The sequence below is a fragment of the Cupressus sempervirens genome, chromosome 10 (genome assembly GCF_028749045.1).
Source record: "Cupressus sempervirens isolate cs-2001-9-10 chromosome 10, ASM2874904v1, whole genome shotgun sequence".
NCBI lineage: Eukaryota > Viridiplantae > Streptophyta > Pinopsida > Cupressales > Cupressaceae > Cupressus > Cupressus sempervirens.
The window spans coordinates 291,604,561-291,624,344 of NC_143127.1; the positions used below are offsets into that span (position 1 = coordinate 291,604,561).

The following is a 19,784-nucleotide window of genomic DNA, read 5'->3' on the forward strand; positions in this document are numbered from 1 at the left end:
GGAAGGAGCAAAATAATAAGGTGTTTAGAAATGAGGAAAGGGAGGTGAAGGTCATGGTTGATATGGTCTTCAAATTGATAGTTGATAACATTAGATGCAACAATTGGAGAAAACCAACTTTCCCCCCTTCTACCTTGGAGATTAGAATTGTGAAGTGTTGGTTGTTAATGGATAGGATTATAGAGATTGACAACTCTAATCTTATGGATAGAAAGAGAACTAAATGGAAACTCCCTCCTGCTAATTGGGTCAAACTTAATTTCACCGGAGCTGACAGAAAGTAGGGATCAGTGGGGGGAGGGATTGTTAGGGACTATAAGGGAAGGATGCTATTGACTTATGCTGGTCCATTAGGTAAAGTTTCAAATAATGTTGCAGAAGTGATGGCTCTTTATTGGGGTATAAAGTTTTTCTTGAGTGTGGGATGGTAGGATGTGCAAGTTGAAGGTGATTCTAAAATCATTATTGAGACTATTAAAGACAATATGTGGGAGGGATGGGCTATCAAAAGTATTATTGATGATATCAAGTACCTATTAGCCACCCTCAATAGGTTTGATTTGAATCACATTTTTTAGGAGGGAAATAGTATGGCTGATGGTATGGAAACAATTAGCTTAAAGCTGGAAGGGCTAAGAGGTTAGAGGAATTTGAATGCTTTGCTAAATTTGGTGAGGGAGTTAGTGAATAAAGAAATAAATAATGATGAATCCTAGCTAGTTACTTTGTATAATGTTGTTGAGCTCACGGGGATGAAATGTACTTGATGCATATGTGGTAAGGAGAAAAGACTTGAGTATGGGCAATAATTATAACTTATGGCCAAAAAATTGGGAGTTTAAAATGTGGGATTTTTTATTCATTTCCCTTTATGGATCATCATACATCATGCAAAAAAAAGATTTATTTTTTATAGATTTGTGGCATGTTGGGAATGATGGAAATGATTGGGGGACATATTTTGGCATCTGACTCATGACCTTTCTTACCAATTTGGCAAGTTCTATTATTACTATTAATTGTAATTATCATCTCAATTTAAGGGTTTATCTTTCTAAGAGTGAAGTATTTTTTAGGGATTGGGATTTGAATAGAGAGAGAGAGGAGAGAAAATAATTACAGAGATGGGCAGTGACTTGATGTACATTGAATTAGATATGATCAATGATAGTGTGAGGAAGCCCTTGGTCTGGTACATATTGAAGGAGGGAAATTTTGTCCTATTCATGGAGAGGCTCAATGGTCATGACGATAATTGTTCTATGTAGTTTGTTAATTCATGGGAGAATCATAAAGTGACAATTAATGGTATCTCATTTCACATTTCAAAGAAGGTGATTGCTATGGAAATGAGAGGAAGAAAATGGTAGAAGGTGACATGGATGACTGATGAAACAAGTCTGCAATGTTTCTTTGTGGAGGGTGAGGAACCGGTTTGGCACAGAGGGGGTTTCATGAGGGAGAAATTGTCTGACCCGTGGAACAAGATTTGTCTAATTTTGATGAAATATCTTACCCTGGAAGGAAGGTATGAAGTTTTCTACTACTACCATTTTCCTCTTCTTAATCATTTTCGACACCGTGATTTTCTTTCACTTCCCTTCTTCTCGCTGCATGATCTTGAGGATACTGTTGTTGATGTGAAAGATAAAATGAGAAGGGGGGTTAATTTTACTATTCTACACTAGGGTTTAATTTTTAGGTTGTGCCAATTTCACCTTGCTCTGGTCCCCCTAGGATTGTGGAAGTTGATATTCCTATTCACCTAAACCCTAGGCCCCAAATGGTCCACCTTAAGATTATGGGTCCTAGAGCCCCTACCCCTCAACCCTCTCCTAGTGGGTTCCTAGTGAATCCCTCCCCTAGGGGGAAAAAAGGAAAAGGTAAGAAGAAAATGTAAATGGATTCAAAGGATAAGGGGAGAGGGGGAAGGAGGAGGTCAAGGAGGTTGACTAAGTCTCAAGCTAAGAGGAAGTTAAGGGAGGGAGCCTCATAAGAGGAGGAATCAGATTCTAAGGATTCAGGGTGCCACAAAAGAAGAATGAAGGAGAAAATTGTTAACTTTGGAGTGAGAGGTATAGAGGAGATTTCTGATTCCTCCAGGTCAAACTTAGGTAATGACAAGGAGAATAAGGAGGTGTCACATGTCTTAGCGACATTTGTGCCTGGTTGTGTGGACCTAACGAAAGATCAATTCCTCGAAATGGTGGATAGGATGCTTTCCCCACTTACAATCTCTTCCCATGTTAAGATAGGTTCTAAAAAGGCCACTAAACCCCTTGTTGTGCAGGATACTCAGGCTGATAGGGATAGACATCTGGGTGATTCAGATGAGGCTAGTAATGAGCTATGGGGGAGAATCTAGGCATTGGAGGAAAGAATGGGACTATTAACCTAGTTTATGGTTAAAGTCCCTCATGTAGTGGCTACCACTCTGTGCCTATTGAAGGATGCCCAAGGGGATCTGCCTAGGGACGACTCCAAGCTACTTTTTGACTTCCTAATGGAAGACTGGGCAAATGTCCTTCTGGTGAAGAAGGAGGTCAATAAATCTTAAGGGATCCCCCCATTCTTTTATTTTTGCATGTTGTTAATCCATTGGTTTATAGACTTTTTTGATTTTAAGGCTATCATGCCTTTATTTTTGTTAATTGACTTCAACTTGTTAATAGGCTTTTTTTTAAAAGCCTGTAGTTAGTTTTATAATTATAGAATAAACTTTTTTTGCTTTTTAAAAGGCAATTTGTTTAAAGCCTGTAGTTACTATAATAATTATAGTATAAACTTCTATTTTGTTTTAAAATGAATTAGGGGTTAGTTATGTTCTAATGGTTATCTATTGGTAGTCATCCAACTAGTTTGTATTGGGCCAGCCCCCTTGTTTTGGCTGTTTTTATTTCAAAAACACATAGCCTTTCAATAGTATTGTTTCAACGTCTAAAATTTATTTCACATCTTGACAACCTAGGAAATCTTCATCTTAGAATTATAAGTATATCTATGACTAAAAATAAATATAAATTGATCAAGTATGTTATATCATATAAATTTAACAAAATAAGAGAGAAAAGATAGAAAATATCTCTTTGAAATATATCTTTATACCATTTCTATCAATAGAAAGCATTAGTAGAAAACAAGAGCAAGTAATAGTCCTATTTTAGTGAAGAAGAATTGAAAGGGAAAATAGAATTAGAAATAGAGAACATAAGGAATTATTGTTCTATAATAATGTTTATCACAGTTCTGTATCTACAAAGTGCTATTAAGAAATTATAAACATTTTTATAGGAAAAAGTGACAAATATGTAAATATTTGGAAATAAATAAATAAATTAGAATATTGAGGATAAGTTAAATATCACACTAGAGAAATTTATTTTCACTCTTCTCCTCAAGATGTTTATAGGTCTCGAAAGTATCATATATTAATATTGCACAATATCCCTCTCCTTTAGCTATCTTAGGATTAGGAACACCAGAAAAAGCTTTTATTCTACCTACAAGAATCACTATAATAATTTTGGATTTAAGATTTCTAGTTGCATCTTAGTCATTGTGGTTATGAATTCCATCTTTAAAACTTAATGAAAATGATAGAGATCATTCTTCATGCAAAATAGCAATAGAAAAAATAGTGACAAACATAAACATGAAAAAGGTGAAACATAGTAGGCTATTGAAGGTTGCAATTGAAATACTAGCTGTCTTTTTGTACTTTCATAACAATAACAATATTTAATTCCAATGAGTGTATTTTAATTTTGTAGTGTACTATTTTCATGTCACGAATAAACTATAAATTGTTGTCCTCTTATAAAAAATAACAAAAAAATAAGGACTTAGAAAAATTTTAATACCATAAAACCTAATTACACCCACAAGATGATTTTTAATCAAACTTTTCCATAAAATCATTGAAGTTCATATGCAAGGTTCTTTATAGAACAGATAAATGATATTTAAGATATGGCTTTAAATTTGCATTATAAGTTTTGTTGGATTTTTCGACACTAAAAGAATCATTAGACTTGAATGAACCCATGTTTTGTTTCCTATATATATAGTGATGTTTGAAGAAAAAGGAAATATCATGTACTATAAGTAAAAAACTAACTATGATGATTGATACTACTATCTACGACTCAAAGAATGAGAGTTTTTAAAGGAATACAAGCTGGAAACAACCAAATTTTCATCATTTTGCACTATTATGTGATAATCTATTGGCTATATCTATCGTGATTAATACAACAATTCTAACTTGAAAAATTAATAAAGTATAAAGTGTCATCCTCTTACTAACAATAACAACTTAAAAAAATTTATGCTTCAACAATGGATAGGGATAGCATAAATTAGGGATAGAAGGATTAGGGTGAACTTGGGAAGAAAACATCCTTTCTAGTGAGCCATAATATGACTCCTTACTAGAACCATTATCTCTTTTATGCATTCTATCAACTCCATGATTAGTTTAAGCCCCTTGTAGAAAATCCTCCGCAATGCTACCCTCTGACTCAATTTCCATATCCTTTGCATCAACAATAGGGTTCATTTTTTAGCCAAAATGGGTGAATATGCCTCTAGTTTAAAGGGCCACCCTAAAACATCACACACTAAGGAGAAAAAGAAAATTTGGAAAAACTTAAGTAAACTTTGACTATTTAACAATTTTAGTATTGAAATGAATCTTAATGTGTGATGTTTAAGTCATCTACTAGTTTACCAAGAATTCATTTCCCCTTACTCCTTTTACCATTAGGCCCCAAAGATGAATCATTCTTCTCTAAAATGGAAAGTTTCTCATAGGGTCAAATATATTTTTCTAAATGAAGGCAAAATGTGAAGGATAAGACACACATGCAAAATTTCCTTTTGTTGTTCCTATATATGTTAACCATATGCATTTAAATATAATTACATGCACATTTTTTTATTAATGTTTGTCAATTTTTTTTGGTTATTAACTTGTATTAGTTATCATTTACCTATCAAAACCCCCATTTGAATCTTACCATATATACTCTACCATTCTATTTCATTAGAATACTTTAACATCAAATACGGTTAACACAATGAGGGGAAGAGGTATGTATATGTCTTCTTAGTTGAAACCTTCTTCTCAACTCCTTTTGGTTTTTTTGACTATTTTCTTGAAATACCTACTTCCTTCTTGTATCACTATAACATTTTTTATCACATACCATATAAAAAAAATCATAATTAATTCATCATTAACCATTTATCCTACAAGAATAGGAGCTTGATCTAAGGCTTTGGTAGGTATTTGGGGCTTAGTGCATACATTTTTTGTTTTTGGGTATTTTTTCAACATATATATTATTAAATTGAATTACTATTCTTAACCTATTACAAATCTCTTCACAATTTCCCATGGATCATGGAATTTTGACAAGTGAAAAAGAAAGAGATGAGGTAATTTACAGTTTAACTGAAGAAAATTATAGTTCAATATTGAATAATTTTCATGTTTTTTTGACAAAAGATATATGATTATGTTGAGTACATCAAATAACTAAGAGAATTGGAATAATTTACTCTCACACAAGTAATTTTTTTTTCCTATTGTCACCAAAAGCTTAACATACATTGACTTCAACATATGATCTTTTAGTCAAAGAACAATAATACACCATCCAAAGATAAGCATTTAAAGCATAGGTGCACTAAAACATTGAACACAAAATTAATATGTAGAAAACATAATTTAGGAAAAACCATAGATAATTTTATTGTCTTGAAATATATAACAACACTTGTAAAGGTAGCACACAATAGGTATTTTACATCAACAAGGCTAACTTCCTAAATAGAGGTTACTATTGGTGGGCTAACTATGTGAATAACCATGCCCTCAATATAGGAATGGCAACTATAACTACAAAGGCTCATTTCCAACACAAGGCTCTCTATTGACAAAACACAAAATAAAAGAGAGTATAGTCTTTTTCCTTTATAAATTCTCGTTGAGAACTGTTAGCACCTATCAAGCCACTTGTCTAAGTAGTTTTCCTTTCACTACAATTATGGATGTACAAGAATGTGCACAAATGAAAAAGAAAATCATGCTTTTGTTATATCAATATATATACCAAAATCTTTCCATAAATAATCAACCTAAAACATAAGCTCCATGCAATCACCATGATGATCAAAATAACCACCAAGGCATGTAATGGTTAGGCAATTTATTATTGGCCAATGTTCATAAATATTATTTGAAGGACATGCTATACATAAAAAAGATAACTAAGGCATAGGTAACCAATAGGCCTCATCTTCTAGAAACCAATATATTATGAGAACAAAATATAGAAGTTTCCTTACTCTAGTTAAACCTTGTAGGCCAAATAGAATTTATTCAATTATAGTAAAAATAGGCCTTGAATCCAAACACAAAACCCTTTAAGTGTAAGTATTAATAGATAAGAAATTAAGATTCATAAAAAAATGGATATTTAAAAAAAATCAGAAATAATAATAGAAAAGAGACAAAAAAAAGAAAAAAGGATGTAATATTTTAGATTCTTCAAAGTAATAATAACCTCCTCTTCAATTTGGTTCATATTGAGTGTCTTTTCTACCTTCTTGATGTCTTGAGGGATCATGCTTGCCTCCCTTTTTAATTTCTTTATTTTACTATTGATTACTTTTCACCTTTGTCCTTATCAATTTCTAGATCAGTAACCAACCTATCATGATATGCACTTTCTAGATTAGCTACCATTGTATTCATGGTCTCAAGTATCAATTTGATGAGATTTAAGGAACTTGTTACATTTGTTCAATTTTTCTTGAAATATAGAAACTTTAAATTAATATAGTCACTTTTGAGTTCATCAATATTCTCCAATATTTCATCCTGGCAATACACAAAATGTTTTTGGGCTTTTGTTTTCTCCTCAAGTTTCTATACTGAATACCCTTCCTAATACTTTCTATAATTCCATGGGTTTATATTACATCTAGTTTACAACTCATATTCCTCTATGTTATATTAACTTCCTTAATTTAATGAAAAGTCCATTTGATGAGCATGAAGTAATCTAGTTAGTCATTCTAGCATGAAGTCCATTTAATGACTAAGATATCATTTGGGTATTGACCATGTTTAAAAAAATAACCTTCCCTTAAATAAATTGGGAACATGGATTTTTCATTCTAACATTTAGAGATCCTATGATATATAAGAGTTATCCAAAGAAGACAAATTCATAATGAACTCCTCTCTAGACCTCAAAATTGGGTGATACATAGTTGCAAATATTCCCTTATTAATAGACCAGGGTGTCACATTCTTCTTCCCCTTTCTTTATCCTTTACTATAATCAAGGGTTCGAGATTTATCTATACCATATATTTTTAATCTAGAAGTCATAGAGGGGATAAGCATAGTACTCATTTCAAGAATTTATCATGGAATATAAACTTCTTCCTCTATCTCTGTACTCCAATTCCTCCTCAAATAATTGGTATCTATTTCTTTCTATTCTAACATAATAGTTGCAATATATAAACTAGACAAAGATTCAAAATTGACATGTATTTAAAGAAGAATAACTACGTCTTTAGTAAGGATATTTCTTTTCTCTTCAATATTGATATTCAATAATATTAACAAGTAAAAAAGTAAGGAAACCCTTACTTTGTACATAAAATGGTTAAGAACAAGTCAATTATTGTGAAAAGATATAGCATATCTTAGGCCCAAGGTGATGTAGTCCATTACACTTTTCAAAAACTAGCTTAATCTTTGAGGTCTCGCAACTAATCTTTGAAACATTAACCAAATCCCCCCTTTCATTTTGATTAGAAAAAGAACTTAATGGCCATGTAATATTACCTTGTATCTCTATATTGAGTCTCTTTCTTAATAATCATGTAATGTTTTTAATGACTCAATTCTCATAGATAAGAAAACTCCTCCCATAAAGAACCATTTTACCTTCCTTCATTTTTCCAATGAAAATATATATTACATTACTTTCCAAGCCATGTAATTTCTCTATGTGGGAACTAAGCTCCTCCATAACCAACAATGTCCATCTAGATGTATTTTTCTTCAAATGGTTATTGTTAATTAGATCCCTATATTACCTTTCATCCCGATCTCAATACTACTAGTGTTATAGGGCATAAACAAGAAATATTAGGTTCAAGAAACCATATGAGGCAAACAATTTCTTTTGAAAATAAACGAAAAACCCTAAAAATAGATTATTGTAAAAATCTATATATTATTAATGAAACTCCTATTATTTGATTTGACTGTATCATGACTATGGAGGCATATCCAAAATTTTGTTTTTAAAACCTAGAAGCTCATTTAGAAAGATGAATTCTCAATACATTATCAATGGTCCAAACCTAAACAAGTATTTGGTGTTCTTTTTTATTATATTGATCAACAATTATTATTTGAGATACTCACATAGATCAAACTTGTAACTTTACTCAATATTTGATGTGTAGTGTAAATAGTGGTGGAAATGGAACCCTCATAGTTGTAATAGTATATTTTCCATGGAAAGCCTTTGGTCCCATACATTATACAAAGACTAATGCTAATCTCCATACATATACCCTTCCTATAGGATTGAGCATTGGTCAAATTTATTTCAATGTTATTTTTCAATAACTTCATGACAAGTTAAGTGTTGGCGAAGTACAATCCTATTAAATCCCTAATTGTATCCCTTTTTATTTGGTGTGGCTGATAAAAAAATTATGGTATCTCCATGAATCCATGTCAAAAAAATCTAAACCCATGCATCCTTATAACTAAAATCTAGATATTTCATCTAGATATGGAGTCCCATGTCCATAATATGTCTATAGTTTGATTCTATTGTTGTCAGGTCATCTTCTTCCACATATTATTGAGCTTAATATGAATGACATCAATAAGAGCATATGAATGTATGCCTTACATAATCTATAAAAATAACATCCAATAAAACATACATAAATGTTCCTTCCATATTTATCTTCATAGTTACAAAAGGTTATGATCTAGATATAGCTCATCATTTCAATACAAGATGTCCTACAATGGGTGTGGTAATACTATTCAATACTTAAAACTAATAGCAAAGGATTGATTAATAACTTGATTGGAAAGGTCGTTAACGTTAGTATAATATACTCCACAATAAATCTCCTTTTGCACACTAGAACTCTCAAATTTTCTCGATCACAAGTGATCATTTGAATAATAACAAAAACTCAATTTATCTGTCTCAACTGAACATGTGTATTTGTCATTGACTACTCATTATCTAATGTAGTTATACCCAAAAAGTTACTAGGTTCATTTGATAGCAAACATTAAAAAAGAAATGCCTTTATACTTTACCCCTCACATCTTGTCCATTTTCATGCTAGTTAACAAAATTCAAATTACATGATTACACTAAATTCTTAATTAGAATTTTGCCCATTCATCATTTTGTGTATTCTTAATTAAGTTTATTTATTCCATAGTTTTATTAAAAAAAGATATAAAATATATAAACTTAAATATATTCTTAATTAAGTTTATTTTATTCAATAGTTTTATATTTAAAGAAAAAATGGAAAATATAAACTTTAAAAGATCAAGTGGATTTGTACAATCTACGAGATAGCTGATAAATTATTTCTAATTGGAACGTGTGAGTGATTTTGGATCAACATGCTGGACACTCACACTCTATGTTCTATCATCAAAATGAAAGATACATTATACAAAAATACATACAATCGAATAATAAAATGCATACAATCGAACAAAAAATAATTTATAGAAAAAAAACTTTAGTTTGCAATTTTTTTCTTCCATGACACGCTTAAATATAATCCATTAACTGAGGCGATCTTGCATCTCTGTACGTGACATATCATTGGGATCACATATCTCATCATAACCACCATGAATGTCACTACCTAAGTCATTGTGATCGCATATTTCATCATAACAACCACCCATAAAAACATGATGGGGATGAACAGTACGCTGGCTGCATCGCCACCATTGAGTGGAATACTTGCCCATTTCTGTCATACAATTGGTCTGATGGTGGCAATGGTTGTTGCAGCCATGGCTCTGAAGAAGGATGCACATCATGCTTGGCAGATAAATATTGAGAAAATATTGTGGTGCTCTCTTCTACTTCAGCATGAGGAGCCCGCTGAAATGGACAAGCCATATGATTCGATGGATCAATTTGGCTGTCTATAATGTTGCTAATATCAAAATGGTTGCTCTTCAATTGATCTCCTTGCCGTTGACTGTCTATTTTACTGTCAGGCAGGGAGCAATGGCCATACCTATACAAAGTCTCATTGTGCAACTGGTCTGAGGGAGAAGAAGACGCCTTGTTATGGTTTTTAGTCTCAAGGATGATATTGCGACGGAGTTTCTTGCTCAAGTAAGAGTTCCAGTAGTTCTTTATTTCATTATCAGTTCTACCGGGTACTCTTCCTGCTATCAGAGACCATTTGCAAATATCAAAGAGAAAATGATCATTACAAAGAACTCTTATAAGCTCAATAAACAAAATGATGGTATCAGATTTTTCACAATTCATGATGATGCTATTGTTATTGTCGCAATTCATGATGCTGCTATTATTATTGTCGCAATTCATGATGCTGCTATTGTTATTGTCGTTGGATTTGATTGTGTGAGGTTTTTTAATAGTGATGTGTACATCACACCTTCTAATCAATCATCAAAGGTTTACAATGTTTGAGGAGATGAAATAAACCGACGATTTATGGACTAAATTATGAAACTTAGAAACTCAAAAATTTCACAACCGAATCTATGAAATATCGTTTGTCAATGAACTTGTACAATAAGTTAATTATTGTCAGATTTCCATATTCTATGATGCTATTCCTGCCATACCTGTACTTGAGTATTTAAGATATATCTACATTAAAGTTTAGTGTGATCTATTATCACAATGTTATAGAGCTCAAGAAGATAAAACAAGAGATTAAGATAATCTGATCTTTCGTGTAAAAAAGAAACCAGCTTATTAAATCCGAATACAAGAGTGATAACAATAGACAAAACCTTGTTAATCTTTGTTTACCTATTGCCGAGGAGCTTGTGCACTCTGATGATGAGGTCTTCTTCCTCGAGAGAAATATTACCTCTTTTCACGTTGGGTCGAAGGTAGTTCTTCCACCGCAATCTGCAGCCCTTTCCACAACGTTGTAGACCTGAAAATGACGGAGCCCATTGAAAAACAGAAAACCAAACGTAAAGGAAAACAAAAAATAATCCACGTTACAATAGACTAAGAACATCTTTCAAACCTGCTTTATGTGGTAATGTTCTCCACTTTCCTTCACCGTGGGTTTCTATATATTTCATCAACAAAAGATCCTCTTTGGGCGTCCATTGCCCTTTCTTGTATCTCGTACCGGAATGGTCATCATGGCCAATACTCTTCATGGTCGTTTGGATTGCTTACTGAATAGGGAAACAAAGGAGAATTCTTCACTTAAACAGTAAATACACAGCGATTTCTTTTCCCACCAAAAACTATTATCTCTTGTCAGGTTAGCTTTGGGCATACAGCCTATATATAACCTCAGTTGAAATCCCCTTTTTATATTTGTGGGATCTGTCCAAATTTGGAAATAGTCAGTGTACCGGTCCCCATCCTCCCTTTCTCTTCCTTCCCTGAGAAATAAGACAAACTTTGGCCAACCAATCTTATCGAGCATTTAGGTTGATTCATGGTGGCCAGCCAGCTTTTCATTAATTCAGTGAGATGATAAAAACTAAGTCTAAGATGACGACAAAAGTAAGTCAATCGTATGCATATAGATCTGGTCTGTCTGGTCTGGCCCACTAATCATATCGAGCATTTAGTTAGATTCAGGGTGGCCAGCTTTTCATTAATTAAGTCAGATAAATTTTGTCGGTAAATTTTGTTGGGGATGAATCTAGGCCAGTCGATCCAAAGAAATAAATCTGATTTTTGAGATTGAATTCCAATATAGTTCTTTTTGTACGTATTTTAGTTCTGAAACTGAGACATTAATGAAGAGCTATGTTTTAATCTACCATTCTAAACTAGTAGTGGGTCATTCGAAGAATACCTAAAAGCAACCAAAAATCTGCCATGGCTGCAGCAGGTAGATCAGAGTGAATTAGCATCAATAGCAGTCCACCTGCAGCACACTTAGAGCAAAAAATAAAATATGCAAAAGGGCGGGCAAATAAATTCATAGAACTCTACAGCCTTATCATGCCATAATTATAAAAAATGACAAAGGGATAATGGTGGTCTTTGCTTTGAAGAAAGAGAAAGCTCTAAGTGTAATAAGACATGTAGAGAGTGTAGAATTTTGCAGCTGCAAAATAAAATGAGCATCAAAGTGAATGGAGTACAAACTACATATGAAACCAGAGTAAAATAGAGCTATTGAATAATAAATAAAAATCTTATTAGGCATTGTGTACTATACAGTTTCTATGTAAATGCATGACTTATAAAATAAAATTACTAATGAAGAACCACTATCTAGGATGAAATTATGGTGAGATGTCTCAGTTAAATTAGATCCCTAATGCATGGACAATTACTAGAATGCAAACAAAAATTTGCATGTAATGTATCAATTATTCATTAAGAAGTTTCAGTTAGCTTACCATATCCATTATTTTGGACAAATGCAGAGAAAATTAACACTAACACTCCCTATGTCTAACTAAAGAGAGAAAAGAGGAGCTCGAAAAGAGTAAAGAGGGGAAAACCTAGTGGGAACAAAACCCTTCTTAAGATAGATTCTAGCAAAGAAAGATAACTAATGTGCTATAATTTATTTCAACCTAAGAAGGACGCTTTAAAAGTGAAATGCAAGAGAAGATGTAGTCCTCCATAATTTGAAGTCAATGATAAATGCTCAAAACTTGATATAGAAGATAGTAAATGATCTCTAAACAATATTCTTCCCCTTAGTAAGAAACAAAACAAAAGATATATTAATGAAATCTTCCCGACCCTAAGTTCAAAACATGCCTGATCAATGTCTCCAAGCTCTAATAAGTGGTCTCCATGTTGATGCTAGATATTTTCATTGTCAAATGAGACATTGTTGAAACTAACAATATAGAACCTCCTAGACATTGATGTAGAGTGCAATTAGAAGACTGATATATCTCCTCAAAAGGCAAAAAAAAATACTTGATATGTTCTACAAATGTGTCAAAACTCATATCAATCAATGAGGAATGATCATGTAAAGAATGAAGAAGAGTGTTAGAAGGTTCTTTAAAACAACCAAAGAAGAATCACCTTCATTGAAGAGAAGATGTATGACATTAATGCTCTCTTCCAAATCTGCAATATGAGATTCCATTAATATGTGTAAAATACCTATAAAAAAAGTAATTAGAGAATGTTATATCTGAGAGACAATTTCTATCATTTTAAAAAGAAGCTGTGTAAGCTTTAAATTAATAAGCTCTAAACTTCAAAGAAATATACCCACATATGTGCTATCAATAAACTACTTATTGAAGAAGGATGTGTCCACATAATGGGGTAAATAAAACTTGTTTTGATCAATAGAAGCCTAGATTTCCAAGGAAATATCACTTTTCAGGTCAAGAATTAATGTCTCCATGTATAATTTGGAAATGATGATAAAGGAAATCAAAGGGAACTTGTTTTTCTCTATATTGAATGTAAAATACCATAAAAAATTGTAAGATATTAGTCCATAGACAATATCATTACTATTAAACTATGCACTTTTATAATCATAGTCAGTTTCCTCATCAACATGTCCAAGGATATAGGTTAGTATATCTTTCTCATTGAAGTGATTCTTTATCACATATGCCTAAGATAAATAGTTCTTTGAGGTTATCTTGGCAACAAAAGGATTAAAATAATTAGTAGACATGACTAATCCCCCCTCCTTCTTTCCCAACCCAAGAAAAAATGAAACTTCATCTCAATTTGTGATTAAAAAAATAAAACATTAATAACCATTAATCTAATGGAAAAAATAATTTTGGCATAAAATTCTGGTCTTGAATAACTACAAAGAAAATTATGCACCTTCCTAGCTCTTGATCAGATGCCATGTAGAAATTTGTAGCTAGATCTTCAAAATAAATTGAGGATCAAGTTTTAAAAGATAGAAGCACAAATTATAGATAAAAATAGGGGTAAATACAAATAGTGAATTTAATAAATATAAATTGTGGTACTCATTATGTATTATATAGTTTGAATATCATTTTTTGGTTTATAAAATCAAATTTCTATTGAAGAATTATTGTTTAAGGAAAAAGTTTAGTGACATACATCAGTTAAAAAAGATCCTTAATTCATGAGTAGTTAACAAGAAAAAATAAAGGGTTTCTTTTGTTACATCTACTATTCATTCATAGGTTTTAGTTATCTTACTAGATATGTTATTTATGGTGAGAAGTAATAAAAAATCACACTAAGAAAAGATAGTATTAGACATAAATTCATGGTGCAGGAGCACCTATTTGGTCTATTGGAGGCATGAAGATACAAGGACTCATTAATTGTATTACAGGGTCCAATGGGCCCATGTAAGCATGAGTGTTGATGATACTACATTGAAGGAGTATCTTGAGAACTGGATAGTACTGTATGTTGCATTCATGACTGTGTTTGTCACTTATATTAGCGTAGCATGGTTTCTATAAAGACTGGTTGAGTAGAAGACATATATCATGATGGTAGAAACAATGATTAAATTGTGTAGTCATGAGCAGTTATGGACATGTTTGACACAATGTCTTGATGATGTGGTCAAGCGTGCAGTGTTTGAGTTGAAGACATATGGAAGTTGTACCTAATTTACAATTAGTATTTTGAGACAGAGTATTGAGAAAGTAGATCCTAATAATTGTTGGCTATCTTACATCTAGAATGTAATGAAGGGATGTGCAACTAGGTAATGATAGAGGATAGTTTGCTGATGATGTCAGTGAGTGCAAAAGCCTTAGTATTGGATGTATGAAGTTTTGTATAGATTAGGAGCCAACAATTCTATTGTAATTGAAATTAATTAATTTTCTTATTTTAATTAATTGGGAAATCCTCAAGGAAAACTCAAGGAATTATTATGAAGACACGGTATAAAGGAAAGATGTTTTCCTTGATTGTAAAGAGTAGTATGATATATTTGAGATCATTTTTGTAGTGCAAAGTGAGAAAAGAAGAAGAGTGCTTACTGAATGCATGTAAGTGATCCAAGGGGTTATTGGATGTGAGATTCGAGATCTAGTTACAAGATCAGAAGGAGAAGAGGTCTAGTTGATAGGATAGAGAAAGAGGAAGGAACAATACTGTACCATTTTATTATTCTACAAGGAATAATACAAAGATCATTTGGATAGTGGGTTCATTGGTCTTACCCTTGAAGCTATTTTTGCAGTGGGTCTAGCTATCTCCCACAACTCATAATAGGGTTGGCACAATTCCTAACAGGGTTGGAATCTCCTAAAATGGATTCAAAGTCTCCTAATAGGTTCTATCCTCTTACAAGGAATATTTGTTTTAGTACATGATCTTGTGGGTACCATCGCCACCAAGGTTTTCCCTTTGATCAAAGGTTTCCCTAGTTAGCATATTTGGTGCTATTGTTTATGAGTATCTTGTTGTGGTTTCAATTTATATTACTCTTATGTTAAACATTGTTAAAGGTTTCTGATTGTGATATTAGTTTTATAACTGATTCACCCCACCCCCCCCCAAGTTATATCAGTAGACTATATATTCTAACAATTGGTATCAGAGCATTAGGTCCTTGAAGGATAATCTTATCATCTTTGGGAGATCGATGTTGAATCTTTTTAGAAAGGATATTCCTAGATTTAATGAGTCCAACTATGACAGTTGGAAGGAGAATATGAAGACTCATCTATTGTGCATGGGTCTGGGATATTTGATCTTGATAAAGAGGTAGAAGAGAATCATTGAAGAAGAAAGAGATCTATTCATGTGTAACATGAGAGCAAGAGAAGGTCTAGTGGTAGCTCTTCTAGAGAATGAATACAGTTAGGCAAAGTCACTTGTAACATCTCATAAAATTTGGAAAGAATTAGAATCTACTTTTGAAGGTGATGATCATGCAAAAAGAATGGAATTACAGAATTGGATATGTGCATTTCAAGATGCAAGAATTATGGAAGATGAATCTCTAAGAAGCTATATTGGTATAATATTAGAAATGGTTGCAAGAATTTTGTTTCATGGTGGAACCAAGGAAGATGATAAAGTCATATGGAAGATCTTGAAAATTTTGACACCACCATTCAAGCTAATAGCTCAGATGATTTAGCTTGTAATGCCCTACACTAAGGATTTCACAAAGGAAACATTGCTTGGAAGATTAGAATTAGTAGAAGTAAATCAGAGATAGTCTAGAGAACTTGTAAGAATAAAAGAAATATATAGTGCCCTAAATATTTTACCTATTTTAATAAGGAGTGCAAGCACACATGGAGATTTGGCTAGTAGCAACAGAGCTGATGAAGAGAAGAAGATTAAGGAAGGAATAGCCCTTCTGGTAAGAAAAGAAAAAGATGGTAAGAAAAAGTTTAAAGGTTAGACTTGTAATGAATTTGATTATTATTCATCTAAATGTCCTAAAAGAGAGAAAAAGTATAAGGGAAAGTTTAACCCTAGAAGAGATGGCGCTAGAAATTGTTTGAATGAAAATGAAGATGAAGAATCTACTGAGAAAGGTCAAAGTGAAAGTGATGACGAATTATGATTTGTGGCTATCAAGGAGGATGATCTTGATAGAGAAATCAAAGAAGAGTGAGCTCTAGTTACCCAAGCAGAAAAGAAATTTTATTGGATAATTGAAAGTGGTTGTTCACATCAGATGACTGGTGATATGAATAAGTTTGTTAAATTCAAGAATCATGATGGAGATATTGTTAGAGTTGGTAACAATGCAGTTTTTCATATAATAGGGATTGGATCCATTAATCTTGATAGTAAAACTAACACTGATATTGTTTATTTTCTTGATGGATTGAAGCATAGCTTATTGAGTGTTGGACAGTTGGTGGACAAGGGTTATCTGTTGCAATTAACTAAGATGACATATTTGGTGGCTAAAGTGGATAACAATTGATTGTGACATAAAAGATTCTATCACATAAAGTTTGATAATATTGTGAAGGTTAATAGCACTTTTGCAATCAAAGACTTGCCTAAGATTTTTAAGCCTACTAATGTTGTGTGTAAGGAATGTATTTTGGCTAAGAAGAATAAAGTATCATTCCCTAGCAAGAAGTTCACTACCACAAAGAAGATGGAGATCATTCACAGATTTGAGTGGTCCTTCTCGAACAAGAGGATTATATGGTGAAAGGTATTTTATGATTTTTGTTGACGATTTCACTAGAATGATATGGGTAGCATTTCTTAAATAGAAATTTGAAGCTTTTGAGAAGTTTAAGATATTTAAGAAATTTAAGATGTTTAAGATATTCTGTGAAGAAAATGGAATCAAAAGACAACTATTTGCACCTAGAACACTTGAGAAAAATGAGATTTCTAAAAAAAGAAATAAGTTTATAGCCAGAATGGAAATAGTAAGGACGTTCCTAGCTTATGCAATGAATAAGAAGTTCAAAGTTTATCAGATGGATGTTAAATAAGCCTTTTTGAATGGAGAACTTGAAGAAGAAGTATATATTGAGCAGCTTGAAGGTTTTCCTTTATTAGAAGACAATGACATGGTATAAAAATTAAAGAAAACTTTATATGGTTTGAAGCAAGCACCAAGAACGTGGTATGTGAGGTTAGATAGTTACTTGGCAAAGCTTGGATTTACTAAAGCTATGGAAAATAGTAACTTATATATGAAAGAAGCTGAAAATGGTTTGTTGATTATTGTAATATTTGTTGATGACATCATTTTTGGAGGTAATGATGAGGCTAGTGATAAATTTGTTGAAGAGATGAAGAATGAATTTGAAATGAGCATGATAGGGGAAATGAAGTTTTTCCTAGGATTGCAATTGTGTAGAATAATGATGGTATATTCATTTCACAAGATAAGTACTTGAAAGATTTGTTTAAAATTTTTGGTTTGAAAAGTTGTAAACGTATTGGTACATGTATGATAAGTAGTCACAAGTTATCTAGCAAAGATGAGATACCCATAGTTGATCAGTTGAAGTATAGATCCATGATTGGAGGTTTGTAGCATTTGACTCACACCACACCATATATAGCAAATGCAGTTGGGATTGTAGCTAGATTTCAAGCTGATCCTAAGGAATATCATTTTGTAGAAATTAAGAGAATATTTAGATATCTAAAAAGGGACATCTGACCATGGAATTTGGTATGATAGATCAACTGATTTCACTCCATGTGAATGTACTAATGCAAATTGGGCAAGCAATATGGATAACAGAAAGAGCACCAATCGTGGAGCATTCTTTCGTGGAGGAAGATTGGTTTCTTGGTTAAGAAGGAACCAAGATTGTATTTCACAAAGTACTACTGAGGCAGAGTATGTTGCAGTAGAAAATAATTATAATCAAGTTATGTGGATGAAGTAGATGTTGAAGGATATTAGAATTGAAATTTAAGAACCTATTATCATTTACTATGATAACATAGGTAACTTGAGTATGTCTAAGACTCCTATGTTGCATTCTAAGACTAAGCATATATCTATTAAGTACCATGTACTGAGAGAGAAGAAAATCGAAAAGAAGATCAGATTGGAGTATGTAAGTACTAAAGATCTAATTTCATATATCTTTATGAAGCCTTTCCCTTAAGATAAATTTGAGTACTTGAGAGGTATTCTTGGGTTTATGCCCCTACCTACTTCTAAGTAGATAATCTGGAGAGTGCATCAATACAGTTGTACAGATCATTATTGTTTAATTGGACTAAATGCCGATGCTTTTCATATGAGGGAGTATCTATGATGGACTGAGCCATTGAGGATTCTTTGTATTTGGTATTTAATAGTATCTCTAGACACTATAGTTGATTGAAGATTTTGTGCAACATATTAGCAATTGATCTTTAACAATTGATACATTGAGATTTAGGTCTTTGACATTGATGTCAATGGGGGAGAATATGCATAAAAAACATCTCCTGAGGTATGGGGGAGAGTATGTATGAGAAAAACTCTTTAAGTTATAGGGGAGTTATATCTCTTTAGAGAGATTTAGAAAAACTCTCTTAGGAAATAGAAATAATGGAGCGGATTTGAGAAGATGAGAACATAAGCAATAAAAGAGCATTGCTTTGTATTCTTGGAACTTAGATGTTTTTCATCTATGTTGTCATTAATGCCAAAGGGAGACATTTTTAGCATGAATTTTCTACAATGCGGGAGTATCTTAAGCACTAAAGAGTATTGAAATATTACATTCATGATTGTGTTTGTCATTGATGTCAACATAGCATGGTTTCTATAAAGACTAGTTAAGTAGCAGAAAAAGATCTTGATGGTACAAAATATGATATGATTGTCTGGTCATGTGCACTTATAGACATGTTCGGCATAGTGTCTTGATGATGTTGTCAAGTGCATAGTGTCTAAGTCAAAGACGTACAAAAGTTGTACCCAATTTATAGAGAGAAGTTTTGAGATAGAGTATTGCGAAAATAGTTTTGGTGATTTTTGGCTATCTTACATATGGAATATTATCAAGAGATCCATAGTTAGGAAATGACGGATGATATCCTACTAATGATGTCAGCGAGTCCGCAAGCCTTAGT

General features: G+C 32.4%; 1 pseudogene; it reads right to left on the minus strand.

Annotated features, from left to right (window-relative positions):
- Positions 1-9,974: 9,974 nt before the first annotated feature.
- On the minus strand, positions 9,975-11,470 carry LOC149533797 (MYB-like transcription factor 4 pseudogene; annotated as a pseudogene).
- Between the last annotated feature and the right edge of the window lie 8,314 nt (positions 11,471-19,784).